Source organism: Piliocolobus tephrosceles, chromosome 9, assembly GCF_002776525.5.
Source record: "Piliocolobus tephrosceles isolate RC106 chromosome 9, ASM277652v3, whole genome shotgun sequence".
Lineage (NCBI taxonomy): Eukaryota > Metazoa > Chordata > Mammalia > Primates > Cercopithecidae > Piliocolobus > Piliocolobus tephrosceles.
In genome coordinates, this window is record NC_045442.1 from 22,184,119 (window position 1) to 22,199,614 (window position 15,496).

Consider the following 15,496-nt stretch of genomic DNA (forward strand, 5'->3'; position numbering starts at 1 on the left):
TGAGGAGGGTAAGCTTTTATTTCATCATTAAAGGTATCATTAAAGAGTAAAAAGGAAAGAAGGAAAGAACATGAGTACCTCACAGAATCTCCGGAAGAAGCGATAATGAATCGGGCATATATTAACAATGCCCCAAATCACACATCAGAATGATTTTTGTGATGGCAGCCATCACCACAGCCAGGCTGTCACCAAAGCTTGTACAACCAACAGCACTGATAGGATGGTGGCTGTCGATCCCAGAACTGGAACCCATCCTGCATCTAGAAACCAGGAGCAGTGGCTGCCACTGCCACTACCTGTCAACAAATTGTATTCTGGGCAGTACTAGCTACATCACATCACCAGCCCCCAATTCAACACTGAGGCCATCATTATCTAGGTCATATGTCCATGCTCTCCATGCAAAGGAGTCTGGGAAAGCAAGTATAGTCAGCGCTCCATGGGAGTGGGTTACACACAATTTGTGCATTCAAACAACTGCAGATCAGAAATATTTGGGAAAAAAAAAAAAAAAAGAATGGTTGCTTCTGTATTGAACATGCACAGACTTTTTTCCTGGTCATTATTTTCTAAACAATACAGTGTAACAACTATTTTACATAGCGTTTACATTACGTTAGCTATTATAATTAAATTTAGAGATGATGTAAAGTACATAGGAGGATGGGTTATGCAAACGCTTCACCATTTTATATCAGGGATGCACACAGTGAGTGCAGCTTACCTGACAGGCGAGGAGTTATTCTGTCACTCTGGAGGTCCTTCTTTTTCTTTTTGTCTTTTGCAGTTTGCCTTTCTTCATTGTCCAAATAATGCATATTCATTGGAAAAAAAATACAAATAAGTAAAAAATATACAAAGGAAAACATAAAGCTATAAAAACAGCATAGTCAAAACCCCAATAGATATGTGAAAAATGGAATAAAGTACTTAAATAATCCAAAAAAGAAGGCAAAAAGGGGAAACAGAGGAACAAATAACAGAAAGGATAAACAGAAAACAAACTTTAAATGGTAGACCTAAATGTAAACATAATGGTTATTAAATGAAATGAACTAAACACACAAATTAAAAGACCGGCTTTTTAATCTCTTATTTTAAAAATTAGATTTTAGGGGGTACACATGCAGTTTTGTGGCATGGGTATATTGCCTAGTGTTGAAGGCCGGGCCACTAGTGCAGCCATCATCTAGTTTACACTATACTTGTAAGTAATTTCTCATTCTTCACCCCTCTCTCACCCTCTCCCTTCCGAGTCTCCAATGGAAATGACAAATTGTTGAACTCTAGCTCTAATTCTGTGCTGTCTCCATAAACCTACTTTTAATATGAAGAAGTACGTTACATGTAAAAATATGGTAAAAGCAAGCAGTAAGTAAGCAAGAGCTGATGTAGTTGTATTAGTACCTGACAAAGCAGACTTCAAAACAGGAAAAGATTACTGGAGGTAGGGAGAGTAATTACAAAAGGATAAATGAGTCAATTAATCAAGTTATGTTATGTCAAGAAGACATAACAATCTTAAATGTGCATGCACCTAAACACAAAATTTCAAAATACGTAGACCAAAAACTGATAAACTGAAAGGAAAAATGGACAAACCCACAAATATAGTTGGAGACTTCAACATTCCTCTCACCTAAACAATAGAACAAGTAGAAAGAAAATCAGCGGCCAGGCACGTTGGCTCACGCCTGTAATCCCAGCACTTTGGGAGGCTGAGGTGGGTGGATCAAGAGGTCAGGAAATCAAGACCATCCTGGCCAACATGATGAAACCTGTCTCTACTTAAAAAAAAAATAAAAAATAAAAAAAATTAGCCAGGTGTGGTGGTGCGCACCTGTAGTCCCAGTTACTCGGGGGCTGAGGCAGGAGAACTGCTTGAACCTGGAGGCAGAGATTGCAGTGAGCAGAGATCCCGCCACTGTACACTCCAAGAGACTGGCAACAAAGGGAGATTCCATCTCAAAAAAAGAAAAAGAAAAAAGAAAGAAAGAAAATCAGCAAGAACATAGAAAAATTAACACTACCTATCAACTCGATGTAATTGATATTTATTCTATAATATGTTCACCAACAGCAGACTGCATATTCTTTTCAAGTGCACATCAAATGTTCACCATGATAGATCATATACTGGGTCATAAAACAAACTTGACAACCCTAAAACAATTGAAATCATACAAAGTACATTTTCTGATCATAATGGAATTAAATTAGAAATAAGTAACAAAAAAGTATATAGAAAATCCAAAATATCCAAATTAAACAGTGCACTACTTAACATCTATCGTTCAAAGAGAAAATATCAAGTGAAATTTAACATAGTCTGAACTGAATGAAAATAAAAATACAGTATATCAAAATTTGTAGTAAGTAAAAGAGTGTTTGTAAAATAGTCTACAGTATTAAATGTTCACATTGGAAAAGAAGAAAGATCTTAAATTACTGTAAGCTTCTACCTTAAGAAAGAAGAATAAAATAGGAAAACAAATAGAAGAAAAATAATACAGGTAAAAGTAGAAATCAATGAACTAGAAAACAGAAAAGTAAAATAAAATCAAAAGCTGCTTTTTAAAAAAAATCAGTAAAATTTAGTATACCTCTGGGCACACTGACAAATAAAAAAGTTTGTTACATATAGCACCAAAAACACAATCTATAAAAGATAAAATTGATGTCAGACTTCATCAGAATTGAAAATTTCTGCTCTTTGAAAGACACTGCTAGGAATATAAAGAGACAAGCCACATACAGTAAGAAAATATTTTCAAATCACAGCTTAGGTAAAAACATTTACATGCACAATGTATAAGGAACTCTTTTCTTCTTATTATTATACTTTAAGTTCTAGGGTACATGTGCACAACGTGCAGGTTTGTTACATATGTATACATGTGCCATGTTGGTGTGCTGCACCCATTAACTTGTCATTTACATTAGGTATACCTCCTAATGCTATCCCTCCCCTAAATAACCCTTATAACTCAGTGATAAGAAAACACACAACCCAGATTTTAAAAGGAGTAGAGGATTTGACTACACACTTCAACGAAGGAAACATACTGATGGTAAATAAGCAATGAAGAGATGCTCAACATCATTACCCATTAGAGCCTCATTAAAATCACCTTTGAAGAGGTTAAATTTTTTTAAACTAAAAACAAAGCAAAAAGAGGATACTGAACAACTGGAACTCTCATGCATTGCTCTACCAAAAATCGCACAGGCACTCTTAAATTCCATTTGGCAGTGGCTTATAAAGTAAAGCATACACTTACCATATGAACTAGGAATCCTGTTCCTACTTGTCTTCCACAGAGAAATGAAAACTTATGTTCACATAAAAACCTGTGCATGAATGTTTACAGTAGTGCTATTCACAAATGCCCAAACCTGGAAAGAACCAAAATGTCCTTCAGTGGGTGAATAGATAAACAAACTGGTACATCCATACAATTAATATTATGCAGCAATGAAAACAAACAATATAAATACAATAAGGATGAATATTCAAGGCACTCTGCTGAGTGAACAAAGCCAATCTCAAAAGGCGACATGCTTTACAATTCTATTTATACGATATTTTGGAGAAAGCAAAACTATAAAGACAGAGAACAGAAAGTGATTGCAAGGGGTCAGGGTTGGGGGAGGGATATGTCCACAAATGGGCATCAAGAGGGAATTGCGGGGGTGATAGAATTGTTCTGTATCTTGACTGTGGTGGTGGTTAGATCCATCTACACATGGGTTAACGTTAATCAAAAGTACACTGAATTTTAAGTTAACTTTACAGTAGGTTAATAAGAAAAATTTAGTAAGAAAAAGTAAACAAAAATCAGAGAAAACTAGAGGTGATATGGTGGATTTTCAGATATTTTTATGCACACTCACAACCTCAAATGCATACAAGATTTTCTTTCTCTCTTGTACGTTTTAACTGAACAAAAATATTACATCTTGACGTTTTTACATAAGCATTCTCTTCTCTCAGAACTGGGAAGTTCCTACATACATTGGACCAGAAAATCTTTAAAGATCTTTTTTGGAACACACACTTTATTTGACTTGAGTTAGGTGAATACATTGAATCCAGACACAGAACCAAAAACTCCACTGGGCAGGAGCAGGGCGGAGCATTAGTCCATTCTTGCATTGCTATAAAGAAATATCTGAGGCTGGCTAATTTATAAAGAAAAAATGGTTTAGCTGGCTCACAGTTCTGCAGGCTGTACAGGAAGCATGGAAGCTTCTGCCTCTGGGGAGGCCTCAGGAAGTTTCCAATCATGGCAGAAGGCAAATGGGAAACCAGGGATCTTACATGGCAGGAACAGGACCAAAAGAGAGAGAGAATGGGGAGGTGGCGCACACTTTTAAAGGACCAGATCTCAGGAGAACTCACTCGCAATCACAAGGATATCACAGTACCAAGGGAATAGTGCTAAACCATTCATAAGAAATTCACCCCCATGATCCAATCACTTCCCACCAGGCCCCACACCGACATTAGGGATTACAATTCGACATGAGATTTGGTTTGGACACAGATCAAGCAATAAGAGATCTTCTGCAGTAATGGATCATGAGTCTTTGAGAGAGATATGGTGAACACTGAGGGAACACCAGCATCGTTTCCTCACTTATTCCCATCGGAGTCCCAATTTTGTCTAGGGTAGTGTCCAAAACTCTTTCAAAATTCTGCTAGAGGACCTGTAAGCAAAAACCTTCATCAATTTAACTTGACTTCTAAAATTTGTCATTATGTGTTTAAATAGTAACAATACATTTTCCAGCATGTTGCAAATATTGAAATTTTCTAGTAAAACCACTAGATCCCTTTTAAAAATCAATTTGATGATTTAATACCATAGTGATTTAGGCTCCATCGCCAACTATTTTAAAAATGAATGAACAATATCTTTTTTAAAAAATGGAAATGTTATTGATTTATCTTCTTAAACTCATATTTCGATTCTACTTCCCTCTAGAACTTAATCCTAATATTTTGGCATACAGGTCTTTTTTCAATGCTCATAACACTGACATTTTCCTGCAATGTAGACTTACAAATGTCTCTGCGTCTCCTAGATTTTGATTTCACACCATCATTATTAGTGTATAGTAAAAACAAAATAAAGTGCTTGCTGATTATCTTTTCAGCATTCATGATGATGCCTACCAATATGTAACCTTTGCAGGGGCATGAGCTATTTCCCATTTTGGGATCAGAAGCAAGACTTGTCAATCAGTGTGGGCGACCAGCCTGAAGGATTGGGTTCACATTTCCCTTTGGTCTTAGGAATCTGCCTCCTGTCATCTGGTCTGGTAACCAGGCCTCCTGCCTCCTACATGCCCCAAGATAGAATGGACGTACAAATATTCCAGCCTATCTTATAGCAGAGACCACAGAAGGCAGATCATACACATGTCAACACAGAGGGTCAGATCCAGTCACAAGGAGCTAGTCTTGCCTATGTCCCACTGAGAGAGGCTAGCCCTTCCCTTCCCCAAACCATCTGATTTCCTGTTTCACTCTACAAAGGGAAGGACAATCCAAAGGGTAGGAGGGTCTGACCTTTGGAGGGGTGTCTCTGAATTCCTCACATTGGTTGGTTTGCTTTTGAAATGTCCTCCTGTTATTTCCTGACAAGAATTAGAAAATAGTAATATTAGACCCTGCTCTGCCAGTGACCAAGAGCATGACCTGAGGCAGGTGCATTCTCTTATCTGAACCTCTGTCTCCTCAACTGCAAATGAGCAGTAGACCAGGCGGCTCTTAACTCCCTGCTAGCTCTGAAAATATGCAGGATTTTATGTTCTTATCATTTGTCTCTTCTCAACTAAAGATTCCTTAGAAACAATATCTAGCTTAATTTTCTTGTAATGCCCGAAGAAGGTACTGCCATACTAAGCCCACATTGTTTCCTTCTTCCTACCCTCCCTCACCCCTACAATCCTTTTCTTCCCTCTCACTTTTCTTTTTCTTTCCACCCCTCCTGCCTCCCTCTCACTTTCCTTTCCTCTTCCCTTCCTCCTCTCACCTTCCCTTCATTTCTCTCTTCCTTCCATTAATTTATGAATTCATTAATTGGGATGGATCTAGACCATTGTGAGTGGGGTTTGCAACTTCCAAGCCTGAATTAAATAACACTTTCTCAACATTTAAATTTCAAGAAAGTAAAATTGAGTTATCAATTGCCTCAAATCTGCTCTTGTATTTGTAGAAGGAAAAGAAGTCAGAAAACCCCTAGTAACAGGCTTTAAATACATGTGAACGATGATTATCATCAACAACTAATTATCAGTTCCAAACTCAAAGAAGATGTCACACATATTTTAAAGCAGCTATATTGAAGCATTTCATCAGCAATGATAAAGCAATTTCTGAGTGAAGAGTTGGAGACAGGATAAACAGAGGTATCTCTTACAACATGGAAATGCACAAGGGTTTTCTGGTAATAAAGAACATGAATCAAAATATTTAAGAAAGAAATAATAAGAATTGAATACAACCTCTAAAAAAGTAAATTCTTTCCAACTTGTTTTTTGTGGCCACAGAAACCCTCATAACAGAATCTGACAAAGACATTACAAAGCAAGGAAAATTATAGGAAATTATCTCTCATAAACACAGGCATAAACATTCTAAGCAAAATATAAGCAAACTGAATCCAGCAATATTTAAAAGTATAATACATCATGATATAGTGAGTTCATCACACACATGTAAGGTTACATTAGTATTTGAAAATGAATCAACATAAATCACCACCTTAACCGAATAAAGGAGACCAATGGTTTAACAGAGGCAGAAAAAGCCGTTGATAAAATTCACCACCTGTTCCTGATTAAGGAAAAAAGCTTTCAGCAAATAAGAATAGAAAGAAAAGTATTTAATCTGTTAAAGAACAGCTACAAAAAATCCATAGCCAGTAACATACTTATTGGTAGATTATAAAAGAATCTCTCCCTGAGATTAGAAACAAAGAAAAGGGTATGCACATGACCACATCTTTTGACGTTGTACAGGCTTCTAGCAACATTATAAAACAAAAAAATAGAAGTATAAAGATTAAAGACTTAGAAGACATATTGCTACATTCATGATTCATGACTGCACATCAAAAATTCCAAAAGTTATACAAGCTATTATTGTTAAACAGATTTATCAAGGCTGCGAGAGTCAAGGTCAGTAGCAAAAATCAACTGTGTATATATATATAGGCTTCAAATAATTGGAAAATAAAATTCTGAAGTAGCATTTACAATCGTATTTAGAAACATCAAATAGGTAAGAATAAATCCAATTGTAGAGGTGAAAGGTCTCTAGAGTGAAAACTGAAAAATAGTGTTGTTAGAAATTTTAAAAGACATAAATGAGAAAATATTTCACATTGATTTAAATTCTCAATATGAATTTGATGGTGTCAATTCTGTCTATATTGGTCTTTAGATTTAATGCAATTCCAACAAAAGGCCCATCAGAGAGGGTGTGTTTGTGAGTGTGTGTGTAACTAAGGAGCTGATTCTAAAATGTCTGTGTTGAAATGCAAAGGATATGGAAAATCAGTGTTGAAGGAGAACAAAGTTGGAGAGTTGGAGGACTTTCATTATCAAATATGGAAATTCCTAAAAAGGTTTAGTGCTTAAGACAGTGTCAGATTGGTGCCAGGATAGAACAGAATAGAAAGTCCAGTCCCAGATCTATATAAATACATGTGTTCACTCGACTTAATACAAAGGCACTACTGCAGACATACATGCTATGATTCCATTTATAAAAATCACAAGAACAGGAAAAATTAATATTTAATGATAGAAGTCAGAATAGTGCTTATTTCTTGGGTTGGCAAGAATTGACTGGATGGGAGGACACAAGGGAATGATATGCCTGCTGGAATCATTCTACATCTTTTCCGGATTATGTTTACATGGATCTAAAAACTCATAAGCTGTATGCTTAAGATTTGTTACTTACCGTGCATGTGTTGTACTACAACTAATAAAAATGTTTAAAGAATGTAAGCCATTTTTGACATTTTATTGCTGACCCTCTCTCTTCTCCTTCTGCTCCATGTGTAGGCAAGCTGATAAGAAAGCCTGGGTGCTCCCTCCTGTGGTGCTGATGGGAGCTTCAAATCACACAAGCCCCTGCACAAGCATGGGGATCAGTATCCCAGCTCCACCCACTCTCCACCAGAAGAAACCTGAGCCAGTCTCCATTCCTGTTTTTTTCATGTCATTTTTGGACCTGCTTGGGTGCCTCCCCACTGTTCCCAGAAAGTCTCTTCATGTGAATAACAAAATTTTCATACCTTCCTGCTGCATGTATGTTATCATTCGTCTCTACATCTGAGTCAAAATTTGACTGGGAGTCCATCCGCTGTCTGCAAATGGCCACAACAGAGGGAAAGGCTTTTGCCTTGGATTTCTCTATTTTGTTTTCTGCTGGATACTGGGCACTTAAATGGTGCCTAGGACATAGTAGGTACTCAATAAACATGTATTGAATAGATGCAGGGTCAGTAAATAAAGAATTTGGATTGGCAGAAAGATGGCAGGATATAGGTGGAAATCTCAATGTGCATCTTTAAACCAAACCAAAACAAAAAAGACCCTGTATTAGTCCACTCTCACATTGCTATAAAGAAACACCAGAGAATGGCTAATTTATAAAGAAAAGAGGTTTAATCAGCTCACGATTCCACAGGCTGTACAGGAAGCATGATGTTGGTATCTGCTCAGTTTCTGGGGAGGCCTCAGGAGACTTACAGTCATGGCTGAAGGCAAAGGGGGAGCAGCACTTCACATGGCCCAGAGCAAGAGGAATGGGAGTTGGTGGAGGGTGTGCTACACACTTTTAAACGACCGGATCTCTTGAGAACTCTATCATGAGACCACCACCAAAGCGATGGTGCTAAACCATTCATGAAGGATCTATCCCCGTAATCCAATCACCTCCCACCAGGCCCCACCTCTGACACTGGGGATTACAACTGAACATGAGATTTTGGTGGGGAGACAGATCCAAACCATATCAGACCCCCAAATCAAGCACGTGCCATAAGAGGTGTTGACTATAATGAACTATATCCAAGGTGAAATAAATCTACTTAGAGCTATAAAGAAAGAAACTACGTGATACATAAATAAAAATTACACAAGTTCTGGGGAAAAGACATCAAGAACTTCACTTTTCATTACGTGAACAGCAGGGAAACATGTCTTTGGGGAACTATTCTACCCTCCAGCAAGTGCACTATGGCTCTTGATTGGGGGGGAAAAATGCCCAAATCCCTGCTGCTCTGTGGCCATTCTCATTTGGGGTAACCTTAGTGTTGCTTCATAAAGGGAGGCTGGAACTCAAGGGAAAGGAGATTGAGCAGCATTAAGACAACCAAGGCTAGGGGGGAGGGGGGAGGGATTGCATTGGGAGTTATACCTGATGTAAATGACGAATTGATGGGTGCTGACGAGTTGATGGGTGCAGCACACCAACATGGCACAAGTATACATATGTAACAAACCTGCACGTTATGCACATGTACCCTAGAACTTAAAGTATAATAAAAAAATAAAAATAATAATAATAAAAAAAGACAACCAAGGCTCGGTCAGTGGGCAAGCACATCTTTGGGAATAAATCTTTCAAAACTGAGCTCCTCCGGGTTCCCCCACGGCAGCACCAGCAGCCTAGAGTCAAAGCTTTACTGTAGAAGACTCTTCCCTCATGGGCTCCAGAACTCAGCAACACAGCTTTCCCTAAGTTCCTTTGCATTTCTTCACCTATGACGGGAGCCTCCAATGTAAACCCTTTGCCCTGAAAGATGTCAACTTTTCCTATATAATAGAAGGCATCTCTGTTATTTCAAATGATGCCTGATCGGCAGGTGCTGAGCATTGGAGAATGTCCAGAGTCCCTGGGGTCTGGCTGGCTGTGAGCAGGGTTGGCAGCGGGGAGCAGAAGGGAGGAAGTCCAAATCTCATCAACTGGCTTTGTGTCTGGGTCTTTGTTTTTCTACAATGAAGTCTGCCCTATGGGATGGAAATGCTCAAACTCAGTGAGAAGTGTTCTCAGAATGTCCCCTCAATGAGGTCCACGAAAACAGCTCACAAATAGCTTTTGATCAGTAATTTGTGTATTTATACACATTCTTTTTACCAGGCAAGAAATTAGGGGAAGAACTTTTAGAGCCACCAGTAGGAGAGATTCTGCTTTTTGTCTCACTATCTTGGTACCCATGTCAAACTGAGAGAAGGGCTAGAAAAAACTATGTCAGCACAATGAAGGATTCTACAGAGAGAAGGCCACCCAGGCTCTTAAAGTGCAAGTCATTCTTTTCCTATTTTTAAATTTTGACTGTTTCATGATTCAGGGTGAAAATTTGCAGATGCTAGCCTAGAATGTAAATAAGATGCAGAATGTGGAGGAGGGAGTTTTACAAATTACCATAAGCTACACCAAAAGTTTGCCTTCCAAAAATAAAACAAAAAGCATTTCTTAGGATTTTGTCAATTAATAGCCACTAATAAAATCTCAGAGTGTTGTAAGAGCTACTCTTAAAACGGAATTTCTGGTATGCAAGGTTATTAGCAATGCTGGAGCACTTTGGAAGGGGTTGCAATTATCTGAGCTAACGTTTTCTTCATTAACTCTTAATTGGCTCACCCGAAAACAAGAGTTGAATATTCATAGCTAGCATTTACTAAGATCTTTCAGATATCTCAGTCACTGTGTTAAGTGTTTTAGATATCCTACCTTAGCTAAACTTCACAACCATTCTACGAGGTAGAAACAGAGGAATGGAGAAGTTAAATGATCCAACTAATACGGTATGAAGTTGGGATGTGAATACAGAATCCACCCTGTTTACCACTACTTCGTTTTGCCCCTGGTGACATAATACATGTTAGAATTCAGTCATAAACACGGAAAAGTTCAACCCATAAATTACCTGAATATGATCATTGTATTCTGCATCTCATTTCAGCATCTCACCGAACCTTCCTTGATCCCATTACACATGCCTTACACTCGTAGGTCAACACTGTGGGTAACCTGTGGACAGAAGTGAAGTTGTTCTAAAGCCTCTGGTGCTCAGTGTGAAAATATGCCCTGACCAATTAACAATGTCCATTAAGGATGCAGGTTGAAAAGGAGGTAGTACACTTGCCAAGAATGTGCCATCCCTGATCTAATCCACTCCCACTGTTTCACAAGCAATAGAACTGAGACCCAAAGAGGGAAAATAAATTGCTTAAAGCCACATGAATAGGAAATAGCCAAGTCCAGTCAGTGTTCAGGTTTCCTTGATTCTAAATTCACCATTCTTTACATAAAGTCTTCTGCTAATAAAGCAACACCCTAAGCTCCCCACCAAACCCAACTTGGCTGTGTTGTTGTGAACAACCAACGTGTTGATGTTCACAAAACATCTTTGAAATTCATAAAGCCTAATTTTCTATTAGAGGCATTTAAAGATCAGCACAAATACCAAGGCATTTCTTACCTGCAAGCTTTACTTTTGGAAAGGTTCATGTTCAAGAGCATTATAAACCATAGTCAGAACGTTTCTTCCAATAAAACTACCCAGGTCTTCATCCCACAAAGATATCTGCTAATTATTCTTACTAGTGTGCCTCTTTATGATCTACTTAGCAATGGCTGTCTGGTGACCAAAAGTAGTTAATGCATCTTCCCAAGGTGCCCAAAATTACCCCCAGGGAATAGTTTTAACATTAGGAAAATCACCCTTACTCCATCCACTGTTCAGCAATTTCAGGAAGGATATCCATCAACTCTTCAGGGTATCCTGTTCATTTTTTGTAATTTACCATTCGGATCAGAGGCTAGCACTTGAACGCACCAAATATGAGCCTAATTTTGTTATGTGACCCATCTCTTGCTCCATCATCTATTACAAGTTCAATTTTGAAAAAAAAAAAAATGCATTAACGCAAGCATCACTAAGAAGCAAACAGGAGGCACAAAGAGAAGAGAGAGATGGAGGCATCTTTGGATGGGAGTTGAGTGTGGAGCTTCACCCCACCAGCAATAAACAGAAATTCTGACACCAAAATTAGTCATCTGGAAGGATATCCATGGAATATTCAATGAACTAAAACATTCACAGATGTTGGAGAAATTGCTCACAAAGAACTTTGTCCACAAAATTAGCTTGAATTTGTTATAAATATTAAAAGGCTTTTGTCTGGTTTCTTTCACTAGCTGCTCAGGTCAACAGTGGCAACAAAAGCCTTAAATATTTTTAAGACAGACTTTGATACCCCAGAGAGTTTTGTGCGTGACACACGTCTTGGATACAGTAGGCATTTGCCAATTACTCATTTAACATAAATTGACATTGACTCAGCTAAGCACAGAACTAAGTGGTTTCCCACCCTATCTTACCACCCTATCTTACTTATCAGTGGTGTCCCTCTGTGAATTGTTATGAGGATTCCTTTCATTTTGCAGAGAGCAGAGTGACGTCACTCACCCTAGATCACACAGCTGGTAACTGGTAAAATCAGGACTCTCAGCCAGCCCTCTCTAGTCCCACAGCATCATAGACACCACATTGTATTTTATTTATGGGTTTGATAAAATCAGACATTCCAGTCTGAATATTTGGGGAAGACTGCATGTAAATCATGTTCAATGAGATATAAAGGCCCAACATAACATGGCCAGTATACAAAGTGTTTTAGCTTTGACCTTTGAAACCATGTTTACAAAGGATTGTGCTGTTCTTGAAATGTCACTTCTGATCAGTTATTTATGTGTCACATGAGAGCTTGTACCTCTCATGTCACTCTCTCCTTTTGCATTGTGTGCTATTCAGTTTACACACTGGGAAACAGATCAGTGGGGAGAGGGGAGGATAAAACAGAAGACTGAATATAAAGGTTTGGTAAATAGGATCACTACAATATCCTCATTCTGCAACCACCCAACCATGCCCTGCTATATATACAGAGAAGAAGGCTCTAAATCAGCTTTCCCTGGCCAGCTCCTTCATCGTTAAAATGAAGACAAGAGGAAGAAATACTAAGGGAATCTTCCTTTTGCAAGTTGGTTCCCTGGGCAACATTCGCTCATCTCCTACCTTTTGATCTAGCTGCAAATCTTTAGCCCAATCTACTTCCTGCAGCAGAACTCAGCTCCATTCTATTGTGGGCACATAATCTCCCTAAAAAAGAATAATGGAGATAAGAAGAAGTTTTCTTGGGCTTCTTGCAGCTTTTGTGTCCCTCATCAGAGAATAGCATAGGCTCTGCCAAGATAGACAATCAAAAAGGCAACAGCCTGGCCTAGGAAAGTTGTATCATTGGAGCGAGAGAAGAGTTTCCTATGTGTACTGTGCTCCCCTCGGTTCCAGCATTTGCTCACCTTCTGCTGTGACTATATGTTCTGGTGAGATGGGGCTGGGGAGAAGGCAGCATGGCATGGTAATTGGAGTGGCCAGCCACTGCTCAGATCCTCTAATCCCAACTGAGGCAGTGCATGTGTCTCTATGTCATCAGAGATCTGTGGACCAATTCAATAAAAAGACAGTTTTCCCAGTTGGAGACCTTCAAAGAGAAGCCATCTAGTTTCCAATCATGCTCATATTGGATCAACCAGTGAATATGTTCACAAGGGATTGAAAAGGGTGCTGTCAATTCCTCAGCTGGCAATTCATCATAACAAAATGTTTATATTCTTCCAAATAATAGATGCCTAGAGTGTTTGGTCCAGTATTGAAACCAGGAATCAAGAACCTCATAATAAACTCAGTACCAGAGGCACCTAACCCAAAATGTTTTAAGAGGAGTCCATTAGGACTAACAATGTCATGTTCTCCAAATGCTGCTGAGTGGCATAAATCCTGAGGAGCAGACTGATAATTTTTGGGGTTTTATCTCCAGAGGACTTTGACATGGTCTCTGTCCAGCATTAGAAACAAAACACAGGACAAAACAAGGAAAAAACCCTATCTTACATGCTTATGTCACCAATCCCCTAATTCCCACCAGCAGCAAGCATAAATAGCATTATTTGGTCAAGCAAAAGCATGTTAGAGCAGAACATTCATGTATTACTTCTGAAGTTTCTTAGACTTCTGTTACCAAGCTGAGTGCTGCTGGCTAAGACAGGCTTCAACAATGTGTCTGGATATTGATACAGTTTGAAGGTGATAATGAATATTTATCCAGACAGGTGATGCTGAGTCTCACACCTGTAACATGTTTTCAAGTATTATGCAAGCTTCAAAGACTCTTATAAATACTCATTCTTGAATCAAGTGTTATCAGTCTTAAGGTGGCTTGCCAAATCCAAGACCAATATTAAGGTGGCCTGCCTATTCATCTCCTCCACCATCTTGGGGAACCACTTCTCTTGGCCTCTCTCCAGCCTTTCCATAATCAAGTCTAATCAAGACACAAGGCTGTCATGCTATCTCACCAGAATGGAGAGATATTAGCACATATAATTCAGAACTTTTTCCAAGTTCTCTTTTTTGTTTTCTTTTACTGAATAACAGCTACATGGATATGATGAAAAGATCCAAAAGTTTCTTGCCTCAGAGATTACTCCTTGCCTTTCTGCCTTGCTCCTTGCTCCACTAATACATTTCCAAGCAAGATTTCCACCTTTTAACTCTTAGCTGGAAATCAGCAGCCAAATGTTGTTGGGCAATATCAAACACTGGGGGTTGGCGAAACCCTTCATACATCCGGTCAATTTGTTTTGTGTTGGGAAGACATTTAATCAATACCCATCTGATTCACTTACACATGTATTATCCAAAAGTCATTCTGAAAGAACCATTTCACTCCCAGAAAGCCTTTATAAATCAGCTTCTAGACATACATAAGAATATTATAAGTCTTCTTGTACCAAGAAAATAATCAAATTCCCCCCACACCAAAAGCTTTGGGAAAAGCAAGATGTGGGACTGTTCTAAACATATAGCATCACAAAGATTCTTCTATTACTCGTAAGTGCATAAATAATGATCCATCTTTTTATTTTTATGTAGAACCAAGGGCAGCTATTAGAAGAAAAAAGTGAGGGAAGTGACTAGTTTCTAACACCTTCCCAAATCTACTAAATATAAAACTATATGTTGCCTCACATCCCTCAGAAGGAACCAGTTCAGATTTTAAATAGACAGAAATAATCTCATTTTATTCCCTAAGGAAAATTTATTTTCAAAACTCTATCATCTTGGCACAACATTTTGACCTCACATTAATGTATGAATATATCTCTGTCATGAAAAACTTACTTAAACTCCATGTTTAAAATAAGAAACATTATTGCCTAGGCTTTCTTCTACGATTTTTACGGTTTTAGGTCTAACATGTAAGTCTTTAATCCATCTTGAATTAATTTTTCTATAAGGTGTAACAAAGGGATCCAGTTTCAGCTTTCTACATATGGCTAGCCAGTTTTCCCAGCACCATTTATTAAATAGGGAATCCTTTCCCCATTTCTTGTTTTTGT

At 38.3% G+C, this 15,496-nt stretch overlaps 1 long non-coding RNA gene across 1 annotated transcript; it reads right to left on the bottom strand.

Moving 5' to 3' along the window:
- Window positions 1-1,877: 1,877 nt before the first annotated feature.
- LOC111538723 lies at window positions 1,878-11,065 on the bottom strand. The gene is made up of 3 exons (XR_002730439.1): window positions 10,959-11,065; window positions 3,285-3,399; window positions 1,878-1,967 (listed from the first exon to the last, which is right to left on the bottom strand). It is a non-coding gene; the product is annotated as an uncharacterized LOC111538723 (long non-coding RNA).
- Window positions 11,066-15,496: the final 4,431 nt, after the last annotated feature.